Raw genomic sequence first — 15,370 nt, 5'->3', positions numbered from 1 at the left:
GGCAAGGAGGGGTGAAATGGCTGGCGGCCTTCCAGCTACCACAGAACGCCTGTACTTCATCCACGGTCTGTCTGCCTCCATCACCACCAGCATCTTCAAAAGGCCCGGGGACTTCGTCATTGGACAGGGTTCTCAATGGCTACAGGGTTGGGGGGCAGCTCATCACTGCCACTGTCAGAATCGGATTCCTGACTTTCATACTCAGAATCATTGTCAGAATTTTAAAAAATGTCCAGAATTTCCGCATTTGTGAGTTGTCTCCTTCTGAAAGACATTGCCAATGCTAGAGCTTAGCTCACTAGCTACATACATAAACAACAACACTGAATGGCTCAGAGTGAGAGGTTACGTGATTGACTGCCGGCACACGCCACTTGTATCAATAAATCACGGTCAGAAAATGTTTTGTGTGGTAAATATTTATATATTTCATGTTTTATTCTCGTTTCAATTACCGGTGACAAATCATGCATTCCGATTATTGCATAGATTGTAATGGGCACATATTATTTGTGTAAAATACTTTTTAGAAGGTTGCACTGATAATTATTTTAATTTTTCCTTTATTTAACTAGGCAAGTCAGTTAAGAACAAATTCTTAATTTCAATGACAGCCTAGGAACAGTGGGTAAACTGCCTGTTCAGGGACAGAATGACAGATTTGTACCTTGTCAGCTCGGGGATTTGAACTTGCAACCTTCCGGTTACTAATCCAACACTCTAACCACTAGGCTACCCTGCCTGATGAGCTAAGCTAATTCCAGCTGTGTGTGGAGCCATGTTTGTTGACATAGAATGCATTCTGGGTTTCACGTAGTCGTCTGTTGGACCAAAGATGTTATAACAAAATGAGGTGAGTAAGGGTTCACTCATTTGAGGACTTCTGGAAATGAATGGTGGGATGTGAACAATGGTAGACAACATCCCCCCTTGAACATGCATACTATAAACAGACCAAACTCATCTTGTCATCTTGTCTTCATCTTGTCTTTGGTTTCTGTGAGGGGAAAAAAGCATTGCAGCGTGCAGGAACTACCCATCGTCGGAATACTTTCGATTTCTAGAGAGTGTTTTACTCAATTATTTTGATCAATAGTGAGTTCACCCATGATGTGATTAATTATAAATAGTCATTTCTATTAGCTAGTTCATATTGTAGTTTGTCAGCGAGAGTTGTACTAATCTGACCTGCTTGTGTTACGTCAATCTTTCCTCAGTTAGCGCACAGGTAGCCTACATTTTTGGATTATTTGTTTGGATGATTGTGTCATTCTATAGATGTGTCATTCTATAGATACTTCTGTGAATGTCTGAACATTGCATCCAAAAATAAATTGGTCATATTCTGGACATAACTTTGTTAGGACTGTTTCTGAAAAAAGAGCTCAAATGCTGATAGTTGGCGTCATTCGAAACTGGCCGTGTTAAATAAGCTTTCTAATCACACCGGTGTGATCGTACACTACAGGGACCACTATAGTACGTGTGAAAGGGTTAATCTAATTGCACTGTCCAATTTACAGCTAGTTCAGTGAAAGAACACTATGCTATTGTTTGAGGAGAGTGCACAATTTTGTACATGAATTTATTAACCTGTTACTCCTACCCCCTACTTTTTCGAATATTCTGTTAAAAATCGCGCAACATTTCAGCGCCCTGCTGCTCATGCCAGGAATATAGTATATGCATATGATTAGTATGTGTGGATAGAAAACACTCAGACGTTTATAAAACTGGTTAAATCACGGCTGTGACTATAACAGAACGTGCGTTTCATCGAAAAGCGCAGGAAAATCTGATCACTGAAAATTGGAAAATATATCAATGCGCCACTTGCATGAATTGTCTATGGGAAACCAAATTACCTGGAGCCGAGATTGCAATTCCTACAGCTTCCACACGATGTCAACAGTCTTGTCATTTGCCTAGGCTTTGTTTCTTGGTCAAACGAAGAAGAGACAGCCGATTTCTTCAGGTCTCGGACCGGGTATTTTGGTTGAGATTTACCCGGACATTATTTCCAGAAGTACCCCTATAGAATATACTTCGCCTCGTGATCAATTTGGTCGCTTATTAACGTTTACTAATACCTAAAGTTGCATTACAAAAGTATTTCGAAGTGTTTTGTGAAAGTTTATCGTCAACTTTTTTAATTTTAAAAAATGGCGTTACGTTATAAGACGCTATTTTTTTTCATTTATCACACAGTCTTCATAGATCGATATCTAGGCTGTATATGGACCGATTTAATCGGAAAAAAAGACCCAATAGTGATTATGGGACATCTAGGAGTGCCAACAAAGAAGATGGTCAAAGGTAATGAATGTTTTATATTTTATTTGTGCGGTTTGTGTAGTGCCGACTATGCTAATTATTTTGTTTACATCCCCTGTGGGTCTTTTGGGGTGTTACATGCTATCAGATAATAGCTTCTCATGCTTTCGCCGAAAAGCATTTTAAAAATCTGACTTGTTGCCTGGATTCACAACGAGTGTAGCTTTAATTCAATACCCTGCATGTGTATTTTAATGAACGTTTGAGTTTTAACTAGTATTATTAGCATTTAGCGTAGCGCATTTGCATTTCCAGCTGTCTAGATGGGACGCCTGCGTGTCAGGTAGGAGCAAGAGGTTAACTTCAGAAGGTATAGGGGGCAGCATTCAACTTCCTGCTACTCATGCCAAGATTTTAAGATATGCACACATTCTAAAACTGTTTGAATCATGTCTGTGAGTATAACAGAACTTATGTAGCACGCAAAACCCTGAGGACTAACCGTTCAGATTTATTTTCTTTTTTTGAGATCTCTGTCTGTTCAGTGATTTGTCATTGGGAAACAATATTTCTTAGGCACTTGTTTTCAGCTCCTACCGCTTCCACTGGATGTCACCAGTCTTCGGAATTTGGTTGAGGTTATTCCTTTGTGTAATGAAGAAGTACGGCAATCTAGGAAATGGGTAACACTGTTGAGAGTTGAGCAAGACTTGAAAAGTAGTGTTAGTTTCCTCTCGTCCTCTATTGAAAACAGATAGACCTGTCTTCAATTTGATTGATTATTAACGTTTAAAAATACCTAAAGTTGTATTACAAAAGTAATTTGAAATGTTTTGGCAAAGTTTACAGGCAACGTTTGAGATATTATGTAGTGACGTTGCGCAATTTGGAAGCTGTTTTTTCTGGATCAAACGCACCAAATAAATTGACATTTTGGATATATATGGACAGAATTAATCGAACAAAAGGACCAATTGTGATGTTAATGGAACATATTGGAGTGCCAACAAAAGAAGCTCATCAAAGGTAAGGCATGTTTTATATTGTATTTCTGCGTTTTGTGTAGCGCCTGCAGGATTGAAATATGCTACTCTCTTTGTTTACTGCTGTGCTATCATCAGATAATAGCTTCTTATGCTTTCGCCAAAAAGCCTTTTTAAAATCTGACATGTTGGCATGTCTTACATGCGTGATTTTATGAAAGTTTGATTTTTAGATCATTTTATTTGAATTTGCCACGCTGCATTTTCCCTGGATTTTGGCCAAGTGGGACGCAAGCGTCCCCTATAACATAAGAAGTTAATAAACTAATTAGGCACATTTGTGCAGTCTTGATACAACATTTTGAACAGAAATGCAATGGTTCATTTGATCAGTCTAAACTTTGCACATACACTGCTCTAAATCTAAATTACACCTGGGCTGAAATAATAAATTATGGCCTTTCTCTTGCATTTCAAAGATGATGGTACAAAAAAAATAACAGATATTTTGTGTTATATTCTCCTACCTTCCTTTCACATTTCCACAAACTTCAAAGTGTGGAAATGTGACGATGGAAATGATACCAATAATATCCATATCCTTGCTTCAGAGCCTGAGCTACAGGCAGTTAGATTTGGGTATGTAATTTTAGGCGAAAATTGAAAAAAAGGGGCAGATCCTCCGTAACGTTGCAGACTCTGGGGCATTTCAGAACAGGTGTACATATACTGAGATCATGTGACATATCATTACACCTCATTCATCCAAAATTGAAAATACTGCCCCCTACCCAAGATAGGTTAAAACTTCTTAAGGCTAGGGGGCAGTATTTTGACGTCCGGATGAAAAGCATGCCCAAATTAAGCTGCCTGCTATTCAGGCCCAGAAGCTAGGATTTGCATATTAGTTGTGTATTTGGATAGGAAACACTCTGAAGTTTCTATAACTGTTTGAATAATGTCTGTGAGTATAACAGAACTGAATTGGCAGGTGAAACCCCGAGCACAATGCAATGTTTTCTATTAGGTATCTATGGGAAGCTCTTCCTTAATAGGAATTTGCTTGTAGTTCCTATGGCTTCCACTAGATGTCAACAGTCTTTAGAATTTGGTTGATGTTTTTCTTTTGAGAAATGAAGAATTAGCCCTGCTATTTCCATGTGTCACTCATGTGGGACTCAAGTCTTTTTGTGCACATTTAACATTTACATTTAAGTCATTTAGCAGACGCTCTTATCCAGAGCGACTTACAAATTGGTGCATACACCTTATGACATCCAGTGGAACAGCCACTTACAATAGTGCATCTAAATCTTTTTAGGGGGAGGGGGGGTGAGAAGGATTACTTACCCTATCCTAGGTATTCCTTGAAGAGGTGGGGTTTCAGGTGTCTCCGGAAGGTGGTGATTGACTCCGCTGTCCTGGCGTCGTGAGGGAGTTTGTTCCACCATTGGGGGGCCAGAGCAGCGAACAGTTTTGACTGGGCTGAGCGGGAACTGTACTTCCTCAGTGGTAGGGAGGCGAGCAGGCCAGAGGTGGATGAACGCAGTGCCCTTGTTTGGGTGTAGGGCCTGATCAGAGCCTGGAGGTACTGAGGTGCCGTTCCCCTCACAGCTCCGTAGGCAAGCACCATGGTCTTGTAGCGGATGCGAGCTTCAACTGGAAGCCAGTGGAGAGAGCGGAGGAGCGGGGTGACGTGAGAGAACTTGGGAAGGTTGAACACCAGACGGGCTGCGGCGTTCTGGATGAGTTGTAGGGGTTTAATGGCACAGGCAGGGAGCCCAGCCAACAGCGAGTTGCAGTAATCAAGACGGGAGATGACAAGTGCCTGGATTAGGACCTGCGCCACTTCCTGTGTGGGGCAGGGTCGTACTCTGCGGATGTTGTAGAGCATGAACCTACAGGAACGGGACACCGCCTTGATGTTAGTTGAGAACGACAGGGTGTTGTCCAGGATCACGCCAAGGTTCTTAGCGCTCTGGGAGGAGGACACAATGGAGTTGTCAACCGTGATGGCGAGATCATGGAACGGGCAGTCCTTCCCCGGGAGGAAGAGGAGCTCCGTCTTGCTGAGGTTCAGCTTGAGGTGGTGATCCGTCATCCACACTGATATGTCTGCCAGACATGCAGAGATGCGATTCGCCACCTGGTCATCAGAAGGGGGAAAGGAGAAGATTAATTGTGTGTCGTCAGCATAGCAATGATAGGAGAGACCATGTGAGGTTATGACAGAGCCAAGTGACTTGGTGTATAGCGAGAATAAGAGAGGGCCTAGAACAGAGCCCTGGGGGACACCAGTGGTGAGAGCGCGTGGTGAGGAGACAGATTCTCGCCACGCCACCTGGTAGGAGCGACCTGTCAGGTAGGACACAATCCAAGCGTGGGCCGCGCCGGAGATGCCCAACTCGGAGAGGGTGGAGAGGAGGATCTGATGGTTCACAGTATCGAAGGCAGCCGATAGGTCTAGAAGGATGAGAGCAGAGGAGAGAGAGTTAGCTTTAGCAGTGCGGAGCGCCTCCGTGATACAGAGAAGAGCAGTCTCAGTTGAATGACTAGTCTTGAAACCTGACTGATTTGGATCAAGAAGGTCATTCTGAGAGAGATAGCGGTAGAGCTGGCCAAGGACGGCACGCTCAAGAGTTTTGGAGAGAAAAGAGAGAAGGGATACTGGTCTGTAGTTGTTGACATCGGAGGGATCGAGTGTAGGTTTTTTCTACACTCGATCTGGAACGTGCTTCACTTTGTTTTCGTCCGGTATTGAACACAGTTTATCCCGTCTTAAATTGTATATATTATTTATGTTTTAGGACACCTAAGGTTAGATTAGGAAAGTTGTTTGAAATGTTTGGACCAAGTTTACAGTTAATAACTTAGATACTTTGTTGGCATGTTGGGCGAGTTGAAACCGGTGCATTTCTGAATCAAACGCACCAAATACATGGATATTTTGGGGATATAAAAAAGAAATTTATCGAACAAAAAGGACCATTTGTGATGTTTCTGGGATATTTTGGCATGCCAACATAAGAAGATCTTCAAAGGTAAGGCATGAATTATATCGTTATTTCAGATTTTTGTGATGCACCTGGCTGGTTGAAATAGTATTTTCTTGTGTTTGTATGCGGGGTGCTGTCCTGTATTTTGATGTATAACACTTGTATGTTTAATTCATTCTTATTATGAGTATTTCTGTTTCTGAATTTGGCGCTCTGCAATTTCATTGGATGTTGTCAAATCAATCCCGTTTAACAGGAGCCGAGCGGGAATGGGGTTGAAGGGATCCCCCTCCAGATATCAGGCAATCACAGTGAGGCCAAACAGCTTCTCCTCATTGAATCCCCCCACATCCCTGTTGTTTTGGGATTCTCATGGCTCCAGAAGCACAACCCCACTAATTGACTGGACCACAGGTTCAGTCCTGGATTGGAGCCTGTTTTGACACTCACATAGCCTTAAAAGCCTAAGCGTCTCGCAACTTCCAGTGAAGCTGGAGGGCGCACAATTCAAATAAATAATCATAAAAACTGTGGATATTAAACATTGTTGCATAAAAGTGTCTTATATCGGTTGAAAGCTTAAATTCTTGTTAATCTAACTGCACTGTCCAATTTACAGTAGCTATTACTGCGAAAGCATGCGATGGTTTGAGGACGGCGCCCCACATCAAAATATTTTCCCACCAGCACAGGTTTCATCAATTCACAAATAGCGATTAAATATTCACTTACTTTTTAAAAATCTTCCTCTGATTTGTCTCCAAAGGGTCACAGCTATAGCATGTAGTGTCGTTTTATTAGATAAAATCCTTCTTTATATCCCAAAAAGTCTGTTTAGTTGGCACCATCAATTTGAGTAATCCACGCGTTCAACGTGCAAAGAAAGGAGTCCGAAAATCTACCCCTAAACTGTTTCAACAAGTCAAAATACATAATTCTATTTATTCCTCAGATACCCTAAAATGTAATCAAACTATAATATTTCTTACGGAAAGAAGTATGTTCAATAGGAAACTGATTTAAGCAGGTGCTTCTTGTCTTCAAACACAGATTTCCAAGACTGTGCCCCTGTACTAAAACTGTTATTTCTTATTCGTTATTTAAGTTACAAACCTTCCAGTGGAAGCCATATGAATTGCATACTGTGAGGTAGAATTGAGTATGCCCTTATACTGGCCATTGGAAGAGCATGGTCTCTCAAAAAGAAAATCTGTTTGGTTTGTCTTTGGATTTCCTCCTACCATATCTAGTGTGTTATACTCTCCTACACTATTTTACAATTTCTACAAACTTCAAAGTGTTTCCAATGGTACCATTTATGTGCATATACTGGCTTCAGGGCCTGAGTAACAGGCAGTTTACTTTGGGCAAATCATTCGGACAGGAAGTGGAGAAAAAAGGGGCCTAGCCTTATGAATTCAAGTGGTGCAGCCTCCCCCGAGACGTCCTCCTCCAGGTTTAAGTAAAGCCTTGGATTTCTCTGTTGTTCCCACAGAGTACCATGACCTCCTGGAGGTTATCAGCAAGGCTTGTGCTATGCATCGTCCTTACGATTACGCTATTGACCTCCTTTCGGGCACCACACTGCCTCGAGGCCGGCTATAAATCTGGTCCTAAGTCCAAGCCATGGAGGAGTACATTGTGGATTCTCTGAGTGCCATGAGCATTCACTCTTCTGCCTCTCTTGCGGGTGCTGGGTTCTTCTTTGTTGGAGAAGAAGGACAAGACCCTGCGTCCATGTAACAACTACCGGGGCCTCAGTGACGTCAAAGTTAATAATCAGTACCCCCTGCCACTCCTCTTCTCTGCTTTCGAACCTCTCCAGGGGACTACCATATTTTTCAAGCTGGACCTTCGGAACGCCTACCACCTTGTTCAGATACACGAAGGAGACGAGTGGAAGACGGCCCGTGGACATTATGTGTACCTGGTCATGCCGTTTAGGCTCACCAACGCTCCCGCTGTTTTCCAGGCCCTGGTCAACGATGTGTTCCGGTACATGTTGAATGGTTTTGTGCTTGTCTATCTCAACGACATCCTTGTTTTCTCCTGTTCTGCCCAAGAACACGTTCTCCACATCCGACAAGTCCTTCAGCTGTTTGTGAAAGCAGAGAAGTGCAATTTTCACGGCTCTACCATCTCCTTTCTGGGATATATCACCGCTGAAGGCAATGTCCAGATGGATCCTGAAAAGGTGAGAGAGGTGGTGGATTGGCCCCAACCTACTTCCAGTGTGCAGCAGCGGGTTTGCTCATTTCTACCTCTGTTTCATTTGGGGCTACAGCACCCTGGTGGCTCTCCTCTCTGCACTCAGCTCTACCAAGGTATCGTTTACATGGTCCCCAGCTGTTGACAGGGCATTTGTGGACCTTAACCATCGGTTCACTACAGCCCCCATCCTCATCCATCAGGACCCGGCCCGTCAGTTTGTGATTGAGGTAACCGCCTCCTGAGTGATCGACCATGGGGCAGGGGTTTCCAGTACCTGGTTGACTGGGAGGGTTAAGGCCCAGAGGAGAGGTGCTGGGTCCCCGCTAAAGAAATCTTGGACCTGGCCCTCATCGAAGACTTTTACCTCCGGCACCCCGGTCACCTGTCTTTGATTGTCTCCACCCCCCTCCAGCTGTCACCCTTCTTCCCCATTATTCCCAGTGTATTTATTCCTGTGTTCTTTGTTTGTCTGTTGCCAGTTCGTCTTGTCTTGTCAAGCTTACCAGCATGTTTTTCCGAGCTCCTGCTTTTTCCTAGTCTGTTTTTTTCTAGTCCTCCCAGTTCTGACATCTTGCCTGCCCTGACACTAAGCCTGCCTGCCTGTCCATTCAGCCTGCCCGGACCTCGAGCCTGCCTGTCTCCCTGTACCGTTTGGACTCTGACCTGTTTTAAGAACTTTTGCCTATCCTCGACCTGCTTCTTGTCTGCCCCTTGATGTTTAATCAATATCAGAGACTCAAACCATCTGCCTCCTGTGTCTGCATCTGGGTATCGCCCTGTGTCGTTATAGAATATAAATTCAGAGGGCAGATATTATTAAATATGAATGCATTAGACCTCTCACTAATGGCATTATACTCTAGTAAATGAGTAAGAATGTCTCACCCCATGTTCAAGAATAGCCTTTTCCCCTTTATTCTGATTACAACCGCTCACCTTTTGTTATTTGAAAACGAAATATCTCCAAAATATTGTTATTTTTTAAACAAGCCATAGAAAGTTGTTTGCAATTTCAGTTTAATCCACCTGAAAAGACAGATCAAATAACACAAATATTGTGGTTAAACTCAAACATCAAATTATTATTTTTTTAATTAAAAAGGTTTCATCTGTAAATTATATCATAAATAGGACTGGTGGAGTTATGTCACAGATGCAGCTAACACAGACATATGGAAATGTCTGCTCTACCCAAAATTACAACCAACTAATTGCGGCATTACCACAAAAATGGAAGAGGAAAGTCGAAGGGGGAGAAAGTAAGGAACTTGTCAACATGCATTAAAGACCAAAATTGGTTAAAGAAATTTGGGACAAATAAAAAAATATACCAGTTTCATTTAAAAAACAAAAAATTACCAGCTGTGCCATATAAATTGCAAAATAGATGGGAAGAGATTTGAGATGTACCAATTCCATGGCAAATAGTTTATGAATTGACAAGCAAAATGCCGCCGGATTCAACACTTATATTATATTATTCAAAGTTCTTGCAAACAATAGTATGTTATATATATATACTGGGTGATTTGAAAAGTTATAGTCAATTGATTAATAATATAATTATTTTAGCAAAAATAATTCTTTAATTTACAATCTGTAGAAACTATGAGAATAGAAAGGTTAAGTACTTTTGTGAAGCATTACAGGACAGTTGAGAAATATATGGCAAATAGAAATCAAACTGGATGGACATCAGAAATAGAGGAAGGCCAGACCAAAAAACAAACAAAATCGAATGATTGTAAAATTGATGGTGTCTGTAAAATGTGGAGAAGCTGGAAGTAGAAGCTTAAGTGTTATTGTTTATGCGTCTACTCCAATTTGAGGGGAGGTATGGTTTGCGCAGGTATAATAAAGGAAGGTATTCGGGGGAGAAAAAAAAAAAATATATATATATATATATATATACACACACACATATATATGCACAGTTGAAGTACATACACTTAGGTTGTAGTCATTAAAACTAATTTTTCAACCACTCCACAAATTTCTTGTTAACAAACTATAGTTTTGGCAAGTCGTTTAGGACATCTACTTTGTGCATGACACAAGTATTTTTTCCAACAATTGTTTACAGACAAGATTATTTCACTTATAATTCACAATTCCAGTTGGTCAGAAGATTACATACACTAAGTTGACTGTGCCTTTAAACAGCTTGGAAAATTCCAGAAAATTATATCATGGCTTTAGAAGCTTCTGATAGGCTAATTGGCATCATTTTAGTCAATTGGAGGTGTACCTGTGGCTGTACTTCAAGGCCTACCTTCAAACTCAGTGCCTCTTTGCTTGACATCATTTGAAAATCAAAAGAAATCAGCCAAGAACTCATGGTTCATCCTTGGGAGCAATTTCCAAACGCCTGAAGGGTACCATGTTCATCTGAAGAAACATTAGTACTCAAGTATAAACACCACCGGACTACGCAGCCGTCATACCGCTCAGGAAGGAGACGCTTTCTGCTTTTCTTCTAGAGATTAACGTACTTTAGTGCGAAAAGTGCAAATCAATCCCAGAACAACAGCACAGGACCTTGTGAAGATGCTGGAGGAAACAGGTACACAAGTATCTATATCCATCCACAGTAAAACGAGTCCTATAAATACAAAAATAAAGAATTATGGAGGCCACTGTGTTCTTGGGGACCTTCAATGCTGCAGAAATGTTTTGGTACCCTTCTCCAGATCCGTAGCTCAACGGACAATTCCTTTGTCCTCATGGCTTGATTTTTCCTCTGCATGCACTGTCAACTGTGGGACCTTATATATATATATTTATATATAATTTATATATATATTTATATATAATTTATATATATATATATATATATATATATATATATATATATATATATATATATATATATAGACAGATGTGCCTTTCCAAATCATGTCCAATCAATTGAATTTACCACAGGTGGACTCCAATCAAGTTGTAGAAACATCTCAAGGATAATCATAGGAAACACGATGCACCTGAGCTCAATTTCAATTCTCATAGCAAGGGTCTGAATTCTTATGTCAATAAGGTATTTTGTTTTTAATACATTTGCAAAAAATTCTAAAAACCTGTTTTCACTTTGTCATCAACTCGATGAGAAAAAAATACATATCTAATACACTTTCCAAATGCTTAATACTTTCCAAATGCACTGCACTGGGATCCAGTGGACCTGTAGTTTAATGTACAGTGTAGGTACAGTATTGCATTGAATACAAGTAAAGCTTCCAGCTGCCCCCTGGCAGCGGTTCTAAATATATCTTTAGACATTCAAATCCTGCTGCAGGATTGTTTTCCTACTGCGACGCAATGGGTCAAATTAAAATCTGACATCTGTATAGACTAGCAGTAGGTGGATCATAAAATAACTGAAACCAGTCGTACATAAGATATTTATAAAGTCAAAGAAAATGGCAATTACTCAACATACTGTGCATACCATATTACAAGTAAACAGCTCAGAGAGGTAGCTAGCTAGAGCATAACACGAGTCCAAGCATAAAGCATTACATCTTCAACAGTTTGCTTCCCTAACAGCCCAGCGTACTGAGCTGAGCCTTGGTAGTAAGATCGTTAGTAATTTTGTCATTTTGACTTTCCATCTGTGTTCTTCTCTAGTTCTGTATTTATTGTGGAGATGGACTGGGGCTCCATCTCAAATAAATAGCACCCTATTTGCCCTGGTCAAAAATAGTGCCTTCAGAAAATATTCACACCCCTTGACTTACTCCACATTGTTCTTTTACAACCTGAATTTAAAATGGATTAAATTGAGGTTGTGTTACTGGACTACACACACACACACAATTCCCCATAATGTAAAAGTGTAATTATGTTTTCAGAAATGTTTACAAATTAAAATCTTGAAATATCTTGAGTCAATAAGTATTCGACCCCATTTGTTATGGCAAGCCTAAATAAGTTCAGGTGTAAACATTTGCTTAACAAGTAACATAAGTTGCAGGGACTCTGTGTGCAATAGTGTTTAACATTATTTTTGAATGACTACATCATCTCTGCACCCCACGCACACATTATCAGTATGGTCCCTTAGTCGAGCAGTGAATTTCAACCACAAAGACCTGGGAGGTTTTCCAATGCCCTGCAAACATGGGAACCTATTGGTGGATGGTATAAAAAAATAAATAATAATAATTACTTTGAGCATGGTGAAGTTAATTATACTTTGTATGGTGTGTCAGAACACCCGGTCACTACAAAGTTATGTGTCCTTCCTAACCTTGCCAGAGAGGAAGGAAACCCTCAGGGATTTCACCATGAGGCCAATGGTGACTTTAAAACAGTTACCAAGTTTAACGGCTGTGATAGGATTGATCAACAACATTGTAGTTACTCCAATTTTTTATTTTACCTTTATTTAACTAGGCAAGTCAAGAACAAATTCTTATTTTCAATGATGGCCTAGGTACAGTGGGTTAACTGCCTGTTCAGGGGCAGAACGACAGATTTGTACCTTGTCAGCTCAGGGATTTGAACTTGCCAACTCTCCAACTCTCTAACCACTAGGCTACCCTGCCGCCCCAGGGTAAATGACAGAGTGAAAAGGAGGAAGCTTGTACAGAAAGAAAAATCATTCCAAAACATGCATCCTGTTTGCAACAAGGCACTAAAGTAAAACTGAATACAAAGCTTTAAGTTTAGGGCAAATCCAACACAACACTACCACTCTTCATATTTTCAAGCATGGTGGTGGCTGCATCACATTATGTGTATGCTTGTTATCGCCAATATAACATATACGCCGGGAGTCAGAAAGCAGGTGCAGAAGGTGAGTTTAATAACAAACAGATACAAAAGAACAAACATGGGACGCGTACTGAATGTGAGAGAACCACCAACACCTAAGGACTGATGACAACTGAGGGCTAAATAAAAGGCGGAGTAAATCAGGGTAGTGATGAAGACCGCTGAAGCAAGTGCCCCTTCTGGGCGCAATAGGGTGTCTCCAGTGACACTACAAAAGAGGTGTGTGGCCTCTACCTCCATGGGTGCAGCCTCTGCCTCAAGATAGCCGAAGGAGGGAGGCGAGTGCCAAGGTGGACACCGTTCCTCCCCAAGAAGGTTATCCAGACGGAAGGCCATCGAGATGAGAGCATCCAAGGATATGTTGTCATCCTGACATGGCACCTCCGTCTGGACCTCCTCGTGCAGTCCACTGCGGACTAGAATGCGGAGAGCCGGCTCATTCCATCCGCTGAAAGCTGCCACAGTCCAAAAGTTGAGGGTGTACTCCACAGCGGTCTGGGCACCCTGCCAGGGTTGGAAAAGTTGATCACCTCCCTCTCTGCCCTCTGGAGGATTCTCAAAGACCGCCCTCAACAGAGCCATGAGCCTCTCATAAGAACCCAGCTTATCCTCTCCTCTCTCCCAGATGGCCGTAGCGCACTTTAACGCCCGTCTGGTCAACAGGGAAATGACTCTGGCAACCTTGGACCTATTGGTGGTGGGGGCTCCCATCTGATAGGCGAAATAGAGGGAGCTTTGGAGTAGGAAGCAGTCAGGCATTGCTGACCTAGGCGGACGGCTGGGTAGGCTGGGGGCCTGGCTCACTGTGACGACCCATGGAAGGTGGCCTACTGATAGGGGTATGGAGAACCTCGCTGGTGGTGTCGAAGGCAGTGGAGAACGCGAAGGACCTCCATGGCTGTTCCCAGTTTTGCCAGCTGGTCATGATCGAGTAGATAACCTTGTTCAATCTTATGTATATGCCGGGAGTCAGAAAGCAGGTGCAAAAGGTGAGTTAAGGAACAGGTACAAAAGAACAATCATGAGATGTGTACTAACCGTCAGAAAAAACAACCAATAACATCTAAGGACTGATGACAACCGATGGATAAATAAAGGGGACGTAATCAAGGTAGTGATGAAGTCCAGGTGTGTCTAATAATAGGGCGTAGGTGTGTGTAATGATGGTTGCCCGGTATACGTAATGATGGGTTGTCAGTAGATCAGCGACGTTGAGCGCCGGAGCGGGAGTAGACGTGACAGGCAAGGACTAGGGAGTTTTTTTTTTAGGATAAAAATAAACGGAATAGAGCTAAGCACAGGCAACATCGTATAGGAAAACCTGGTTCAGTCTGCTTTCCAACAGACACAGGAAGACAAATTCACCTTTCAGCAGGACAACAAACTTAAACACAAATATACACTGGAGTTGCTTACCAAGACCACCTTGTATGTTCCTGAGTGGCCTAGTTACAGTTTGGGCTTAAATCGTCTCAAATCTATAGCAAGACTTGAAAATGGCTGGCAAGCAATGATCAACAACAAACTTGACAGAGGTTGAAGAATATTTAAAGAATAATGTGCAAATATTGTACAACCTGGGTGTGCAAAGCTCTTAAGAGAAGTACCCAGAAAGACTCCGCAGTAATCTCTGCCAATGGTGACTCTAACATGTATTGATTCAGGGGTGTGAATACTTATGTAAATTAGATATTTATGTATTTCATTTTCAGTAAATTTGCTAACATTTCTAAAAACATATGTTCTTTTTTTCATTATGGATTATATTATGTAGATGGGTGAGAAGAAAAAAAACATTCTAATCCATTTGGAATATTGGCTGTAACAACAAAATGTGTAATAAGTCAATGGGTATGAATACATTCTTGAAGGCACTGTATAGAGAATAGGGTGCCATTTGGGATGCAACTTGGCACTGGGATCGAGGGCAATTAGATGGTGTCTGCGGAAGCGTTTGGTCGCAGTCTAAAGTGACTTGTCTCAGCGAGGAGGAGATGACAGGGTGACTGGTACTGTTTACTGTCAGCTGCTCTGTGTGAGTTGAACACTGCCTTCCCACGGCCAAACACCCTCCCCCTCCACTCTCTACTCCAACTCTTTCTCTCCCCCTCCCACTCTCTACTCCAACTCTTT

The sequence above is a fragment of the Oncorhynchus keta genome, chromosome 6 (assembly GCF_023373465.1).
Source record: "Oncorhynchus keta strain PuntledgeMale-10-30-2019 chromosome 6, Oket_V2, whole genome shotgun sequence".
Classification (NCBI taxonomy): Eukaryota; Metazoa; Chordata; class Actinopteri; order Salmoniformes; family Salmonidae; genus Oncorhynchus; species Oncorhynchus keta.
The sequence above is the reverse complement of the archived record's forward strand: the minus strand, read 5'-3'. Positions refer to the sequence as shown.